The following is a 9,149-nucleotide window of genomic DNA, read 5'->3' on the forward strand; positions in this document are numbered from 1 at the left end:
CTTTGAAGATGATTGATAGGGCCTTTCAACCATCAGTAGTGTCTCATACCAGGGTGGGAAGACCATCCAGTTATTTGATCATTGTTGAGGCCTTCATAACTTCCTTTGAATAGAACATTTGGAATACCATCAAGAATTATTCCTACCACTAGTAAAATCACCAAACATCAGGAGTCCCTTCCTAAGTCGTGATACCAAACGCGTTGTATCTCGCCATCTATTCGATGAAGAACATGTTGTTCTTGAAGATCTTCATGTCAATTGCATCGTCTTGAAGATTGTGATAATCATAATGTCTCATCTGATAGATCAATAAATAAAGGCTCTTGAGTCGAATCCGTTGGTTGTTGGTTCTCCATCTCCCGAGCGTCACAACTACAAAAAAGCTATAAAGAAGTATTGAAAGTAGAATGTTATCTTGTGTAGATGTTGTTTCTTTTATAAAGAAGGTTTTTATCTTGATTTTGATGGATGTCGTCGATGAAAAGCCTCCATCGTCTTTGCTGCATTTGCAAGATTCTTTATTGGCTCCCATGTGTGTTCACTAATATCATATCCGTACCAATAGACAAGATATTCTAATTTATTTCAATGCCACCTTGAATCTAAGACTTCTTCTACTTCAAACTCTTTATTATTGTTTACTTCTATAGGAAGAAGTGGAGCTTGTTGTCTTCTTGGTATGTCCACTGTCTTGTATGGTTCAAGAAGAGACACGTGGAATACTAGATGGATTTTCATTGACTCCTATAGATGTAAACGATATGTGACTAGATTGATTTGTGCAGAAATAGAAAATGGTCCCAGCCTTCGATAGTCCAACTTGTCACAAGGACAAGTGGTCTTGATATTACAACGAAGTAGCCATACCTTATCACCCAAGTGGAATGGTGGTTTTTCCTTTTGATAGACATCCACATTGACTTTTTGTAGTTCTTGAGCCTCTTTTAACTGCGCCTTCATCATTACATGAAGCTCTGATAAATGAATCGCCAAATCTTTTACAGTAAGATTATCAACTTTTGAAAAGTCAAAAGTATCAAGTCATGGATGATAACCATAATTAGTAAAGAAATGTGTTTGTTTTGTAGAAGAATGTACCATGTTATTGTAAGCAAATTCTGCCAATGACAAAAAAGTTGTCCAATCATCTTGTTGATAGTTATTGGTACATATTAAATATTGCTCCAAAACTTCATTAACACGCTCTGTTTGTCCATCAGTTTGAGGATGGAATGTTGAAGATAGTTTTATATCCACTTTTAGAATCTTAAAAAGAATCTGCTAAAATCTTGATATAAATTGAGTTCTCCTATTTGATGTAATATCTTTGGGTAATCCATAATAGTGATAGATATTGTCAAAAAAGAGCTTAGCTGTTTCTTCACCTGTGATGGATTTTGTACATGATACAAAATGTACCATCTTGGTAAAACGATCTACTATCATGAATATAAAGTCATAAGAACTTGAGATTGGAAGATTCGTGATGAAGTCCATAGAAACAAAAGACCATGGTTGTTTTGGAATGGGTAATGGTTGAAGAAGTCCAAAAGGTCGATGACGAGGAGTTTTGATCTTGAACAAATATCAGATGATTGTACAAAATTTTTGACTGCCTTCTATATTTGAGGCCACCAAAAATCCCTAGATATCAGCTACAAAGTCTTATTGTATCCAAAATGTCCTGCTGCTAGGAAGTCGTGATGAGCTTGGAGAATACCTAAACGTGCTTCTCCTTCTCGAACATATAGGCATCCTTCGAAATAGAGTAGGTTGTTCTTGAACTCGAATTTAGAGGGATCATGAGATTTAGAAGAATTATTCTTGATATCATGAACAAGAGGGTCTGAAGACATACTTAACTAGATTTGCTTGAAAAAAGTTAAATCAACAATCAATGTTGACTTTATTGCTCAAAGATGAAATTGCTCCGACTTTAAGAAAATCGTTCTTTGTTGCTCAAAAGTTGCATCTCCTTCTTTTGGTGCAAGATAAGAACATTGTCATATTACGTGAAGTCTTGCTTGAGAATGCTTCGGGCACCTGGCTGTAGAAGGAAGAATAGAAATTGCATTAACAAAATCCTAATTCTAATAGAATATTAACAATGCTCTAATTTGACTATAATAATGCTAAGCAAGCTTAATCAAATTCAAAGAAACCTCAAAGAAATTTCAAATAAATAATAAGAATTCTTAAAGAAATATTAGAAGGATCACAAATATCACTCAAATACATCTCAATTTAATCTTAATTTAATTCTAGTTAAAATCCTATTGAACTTCATTCAAACTTTAGGCCAAAACTAATTAAATCTTAAATCCTAATAAAATCCTAAACTCTAAATCAAATCCTAAACAAAACTTAAACCAAATCCCAACTAAATCCTAAATCCTAAACCAAATCCTAAACCAAATCCTAAACCCTAAATAAAATCCTAACTAAACCCTAAACCAAATCCTAATCAAACTCTAAACCAAATCCTAACCAAATCTAAATACTAAATCAAACCCTAATTCTAAACCAAACCCTAATCCAAACCCTAATCAAACCTTAAACCAAATCCTAAATCAAATCCTAACCAAACCCTAAACCAAACCCTAGTAATTCCTATAACAGATTTAAACCTCAATAACTAATTAATAAACCGTTGATCTTAATTCAAATTTTGCACACTTCTTAAAAACCAAGTTCAAAAAAAATAAAAGAAATTTAAAAGGATCGGAGTTACCAAATTGATGATAACCTCAAAAATGTGCTTGGGTATTGGCCGGCCTCCTTCTCCAATCTTGATGCCAATCTTTCAGAGCTAATATCTCTCTATTATACTAATCGATTCATCTCAAAATTCTCATACACATAGAAAAACAAGTCTTATATCCTCTCATAAAAGTTTCACTCCAATCCAACTAGTAGATTGCACGAAATCTTAAAAAACCCTACTAGACCTAAAATTCTACTTTTTGAGACCTTGATCCACTTAGACGTCAATATTCCTCAATTTAACCGTTAGATCGAGCTCAAATTCACGACTCATATTAAACACAACTATAAACATATATCCACAAAATTCCATCCATAGATCTACTACAAAACTCTTGAAATCACTCAAAATATAAACTCTATTTTATTTTATAAAATCCAAATCATCCGAAACAAACCTTGACTTTGCAAAGATATTACAAAGTCAATACAAATCCAAATCACCCAAAATCAACACCCATAGAAACCTTATTCAATCTTCTATCAAATCCCACTCTCCGATCTACCAAAGAATCTCTGAGTTGCCGTCAGGGCGCGGTTTATGCCTTGGGATCTGATTTCGACCGAGGTTCATAACCGGTCCTCCTCGGGTATCAACTTTTGTCTTCTTGAGGTAATTTTTACTAATTTGCACTCCTAACTCCTCCCTACAAATGCCTATATCCTTTATTGTTCTAATCTATCTTATTTTGTCTTATTTATGGCCTTACAAAGTAAATAGAAGCATAATTTATAAAAAGGCAGCATTAACACCTTTAATTTTTCTATCCTTTGACTAATATCTATTTTTTCAAGATAATTTGCTACAATATTTTTGAAGTGAGATCCTCAAAACATGATATTTTTTTTCACCCTTTCACTTGTTATCTATGTTATATCACGACAACGTCTAGACAAGACATCGGACAAACCTCATTATTTTGCTGGTCGATAAGTGATAATGAACTCGAATCTTGATAAAGACATGCTCCAACGAGCTTGATGACGATTTAATACATGTGCTGACATGAAATACTCAAGGTTCTTGTGATCCGTATATATGGTGACTAGACTGGAAGCGCCTTCTAGATAATGACGCCATTCTTGAAAAGAATCCACAATTGCAAGAAGTTCTTTGTCATGGATCTCATAATTGATTTCTGTTGCTGAGAATTTTCTTGAATGAAAGGCTATTGGATGAAGTTTGTCATATGTTTCTATTTGTGATAAAACCGCACCCAAACCAAAGTGTGATGCATTTGTTTCTATAAAGAACGCTTTGAAAAATCAACACGACATAAGATTGGTACAGAAACAAATGTTATCTTCAAAGATTCTAAAGTAACTTTTGCTTCTTGATTCCATTGGAGTTTGACTTTACAAGTCAAATATGTAAGTGAAGCTGCAACTCAAGAGAAGTCTTTCATGAAGATCTGATAGTAGTTGACAAATCCCAAAAAGCATTGGACATCTCTTAATATTTTTGGGATCTTCCAATCTATAATAGTTTGAACTTTCTTAGGATCCATCATAAATCTATCATTTGAAATGATGTAACTTAAGAAATTGACTTGAGTAGTGTGGAATACACACTTTTCTATCTTGGCATAGAATCTCGCATCTCTTAATTTTTGTAATACACAACGAACATGAAGTTCATATTCTTTTGGATTCTTAAAATAGATCAAGATGTCGTCTAGATAACAGATGAAAAAATCATCCAAAAAATCTCAAAAAATATCATTCATTAGATGTTGAAAAGTTGTTGGTGCATTGGTAAGTCGAAAAGGCATGACATTATATTCAAAATGTCCATACCTAGTTCGAAACGCAGTCTTCCATTCATCTTTTTCTTTGATGCATACTAGATTGTATGCTCCCCAGAGATCTATTTTTGTATAGATCTTAGCTTCATTCACCTGAACAAAAAGTCTAGATATTAAAGGTAGTGGATACCTGTTCTTGATGGTAATCTTGTTGAGTCCTCGATAATCAACACACATCCGCAATGATCCATCTTTTTTCTTCACAAATAGAATTGGAGCTTCTGTCGGAGATTTAGAATGGCATATGAAATTCTTGGCTAGATTTTCTTCATTATACTCCTTGAGTTCAATCAACCCATTTTGTGATAAACTATAGATTGGTCCGAATGGCGGTTGTGCTCTTTTTTAAAGGTCAATTGAGCAATCATAAGGATGATGTTTTGGGAGTGTATCTATTGTCATGATGTAACATGATTAATAGGTGAAAGAGTGTGGAGATTATTATAATTTAGAAGATCTTAGTTCAAAGTATTAGAACAAATTATCTTAGAAATATAGTTAATAGTCAAAGAGATAGAAAAATGAAAGGGTACTAATGCTGACTTTTAGAAAGGTGACTTCTACTTACTTTGTAGTACCATAAGTAAGGAAAATCAAAATAGATTGGAAAAATAAATGATATAGGCATCTTTAGAAGAAAGTTAAAAGTAAATTCTAGAAAAAAATTACTTAGAAAAACTAGATATTGATACCCAGAGAGGGCTGGTTATGAACTAGGGTCGAAATCAGATCCTAGGACACAAAACCGAGTCTCGACGACGATTCTAGGGTTCTTTTGGAGATCGGAGAATGAGGTTTGATAGCAGACTGAATAGGCTTTCTATGAGCATTGATTTTGGATGATTTGGAGTTGATATGACTTTGTAAGAGCTTTGTAAAGTCGAGGTTTGTTTTGGATGGCTTGGGTTTTATGAAATAAAATAGGGTTTACGTTATAGGTGATTTCAAGAGTTTTTTAATAGATCTATGGGTGAAATTTTGTTAGCTTATGGTTATAATTGTGTTTAATATGTGTCCTAAATTTGAGCTTGATCTAACGGATGAATTGAGGCATATTGAGGTTTAAGTGGGTCAAGGTCTCAGAAAGTAGAATTTTAGGTCTAGTAGGGGTTTTTGAGATTTCTTAAAATCTACTAGTTGGATTGGAGTGAAACTTACGTAAGAGGATATTAGACTTGTTTTCCTATGCGTATGAGAATTTTGAGATCAATCGAAAGGTGCAAAAGAGAGATATTGGCTCTAGAAGATTGGCATTTAGATTGGAGAAGGAGGCCGCCCAATATCCGAGCACATTTTTGAGGATATTGTCAATTTCGTAACTCCGATCCTTATCAAATTTTTTGTGCTTCTTTTTAACTTATTTTTTTAGAAATATGAAATTTTTTAGTTAAGATCAACGGTTTATTCATTAGTTATTGAGGTTTGAATCTGTTATAGGAATTATTAGGATTTGGTTTAGGGTTTGGTTAGGATTTGGTTTGGGGTTTAGGATTTGGATTAGGGTTTAATTTAGGGTTTAGGATTTGGTTTAGGGTTTAGGATTTGGATAGGATTTGGTTTAGGACTTAGGGTTTGGATTAGGATTTGATTTAGGATTTAGGATTTGGATTAGGATTTGGTTATGGATTAAGGTTTGATTAGGATTTGGTTTAGGGTTTAGGGTTTGGATTAGGGTTTGGTTTAGGGTTTAGGATTTGGATTAGGGTTTGGTTTAGGGTTTAGGATTTGGATAGGGTTTGGTTTAGGATTTAGGATTTGAATTAGGATTTGGTTTAGGATTTAGGGTTTGGATTAGGATTTGGTTAGGGATTAAGGTTTGATTAGGATTTGGTTTAGGATTTAAGGTTTATCTAGGGTTTGATTAAGGTTGGATTAGGATTAGGATTTGATTAGAATTTAAGGTTCTATTAGATTTTTGTTAGGATTTGACTAATTTTTCTTTAATATTCTTTTATATTTCTTTAGGATTTCCTTGTGTTTCTTTTATAACTTCAATAAAATTTAATTGAGCTTGCTTAATGTTTGATTATGATTTTTAATGTTTAATTATAAATTTTCTATAATCCTATTGGATTGTTAGGACATTTTGTTGTAATTTTCTTTTACCTTCCACAGCCAGTTGTTCAGTGCATTCTCAAGCAAGACTTCACGTAATACGACACCACATTCTTTTTTTCAAATACATCTTGAAATTCTTGATATTGGCTTGGAATGCCATGTGAAGTCTTTGTACCATTAGAAACAGGTGTGGCATAAATAATATATGGTGATTCTTTCATAGCAGCATGCAAGAAAGCTTTTGCACCTATAAACATAGGTTTAATTGAATTGGACTTATGACTCTCTACTTGATTAACTACATTGTTAGTTATACTTTTAGAGAAAGTAAGAGTTCGAAAAATCCAATCTATTTGAGGGTTGTATTTTTCTAACCACGATAAACCTAAAATGACTAGATTAGAGGAAGATCTAATGATATTAAATACTACAAAGCTATTATGACCATTGATTATTATTTCTATAGGAAGGGTTTTGTGAGTAATATCTCCAAAAGACATTGGACAACCATCTATGACTTCTACATGAACAGGTTTAGTTTTCTTTAGTAAAGATATGCTATGTCTTCTAGTAAATTCTTCATCTAAGAAACACGTTGAGGCTCCTGAATCTAACAAGGTAGAAGCTTTGTAATATTTAGGTCCTAAAATAATATTTAATGTAAAATAAGGAGAGGGCTTTGAGGAGAGAATAGGACCTTTACTAGATGTTGTGCAAGGTTCCAGCCACATGGTCCCTATTGTAGCTGAAAAAACTTGTTTGTCTTCTTTGATAGCCATACTCTTCATTTTGTGGTTGCATCGTTTCTTTGGACAATGTTGAGCATTGTGTTTTGGTTCTCCATAATATAAACATAATCCTTCTTGACAATGACGAGTCTTTTTTTGCTCAATAAGAGGTTTGAAATGTATTGCATCAATTTGCATATCCTCTACTTTCAAATGTATGTGTTGAAGAAGTGTGGGTGTTGCCATTAAATTATAGTAATGTTGAGGTCTACTTGTACAGTTCTTAGATCATAATTCAAAAAGATAATTGTCGCACTTCTTACCAAAGTCAATTGCTTGACTCAATGTTTGAGGATCAAGTAAGTTGAGCATTAATTTTTTTACCTCATATTGTAATCCATAGAGAAATTGGCTAATAAGTGTAGCATCATTCTACTTGATATCAGTTACAAGTTGTCAAAATTATGAAGCATACAACGTTACTGGTCGATTGCCTTGTCGTAAAATATGGATCTTATTGGTTACAATATGAATTGCATCATGTTCTCCATACATGGATTGAAACTCTGCCAAAAAAGCCTCTAGATTATCCAATATTAGATCTCGTCGTTCAAGAAAAGATGAAAACCACAATAGTGCTGAATTTGAAAGAAGCGTACCAATAAACCTAACTTGCAATCCTGAAGTTGGATAGCTTTGGGATTGAAGTTCAGTCAAAAATTGCACTTGATTGATAAATCGTCGAAATTTGGATCTAGTGCCATCAAACTTCTCGAGTAGGATAATTCTTGGTTCTCTAACACTGGAAGGGCATTCTACCATAAGAGAAAGGACATCATTTGGTACAGATGTTGAAACAGCTCCAATCATTTCTATATCTTGACTTCCTGTCAATCTTGTTGCTCCTTGTGGTGGTAAATTGAATTAATGCATTGCAAGTATTAACTCCCTCAATTGCTCTTGCATTTGTGCCATTGCACTCTTCATTTCAACAAGTTCTGCCATGATAACACTTAGAAAAGAAAAGATGTCTAATATCGCTCAAGACAAATAGAAGAGAGGACTTGAGAATAAAGAAAATATTAAGAACAATATCAGTTTAGAAGAGGGTAATCTGTAACTTCTAATATGCTTATATCTTATCAAAAAAAAGGTGTAATCCACTCTTAATCAAGATTAGACAAAGCTCTGATATTGTAGGTGTACTCTTGTCAATCTATCAAGGATAAGAACTCGATGAAAAAGCAATTCAGAGAAGTGAGCCTTCACTCAAAGAAAGGTAACAAAATATAAATAAACAAGTATATATATTGAAAGAAAAACTGGAATGGCTATTGTCAAAAGACAAGAAAATTAGAGACCCTTAAAATTAAACTGGAAGCAAGAAAGGAGTTGACAAGAGTGAAGAAGGCTTCACTCTTGTCTCTATATATACTATCTAATTAGGGGCTATATAGCGACGTTCTATAGGACCTCCGATAAGTGTTGACTTTGTAGGACACATGCCGTGACTTATAAGGCAAGTTTTTCTACGTGTGGGCCACATTATTAGCTTGGTCTTCAAGCTAACAACATGTGTGGCACATGGCCAACTTGTTGACTACGTTTTTAATCCAAAAAGTCAATTAAAGACACCTATAAAGTCAAAGCAGCGTCTATAAAGCTTTTAAGAAGCTTCCATATCAAATACTATAGAATTAATTTATTTTTATCTACTTTTATTTACTTCTACTTATTTATATATATAATTATTGGCTTACATGAGTATGTTCGTGACAATATGTTATATCTA

This window comes from Physcomitrium patens, chromosome 21, assembly GCF_059467195.1.
Source record: "Physcomitrium patens ecotype Gransden chromosome 21, ASM5946719v1, whole genome shotgun sequence".
Classification (NCBI taxonomy): domain Eukaryota; kingdom Viridiplantae; phylum Streptophyta; class Bryopsida; order Funariales; family Funariaceae; genus Physcomitrium; species Physcomitrium patens.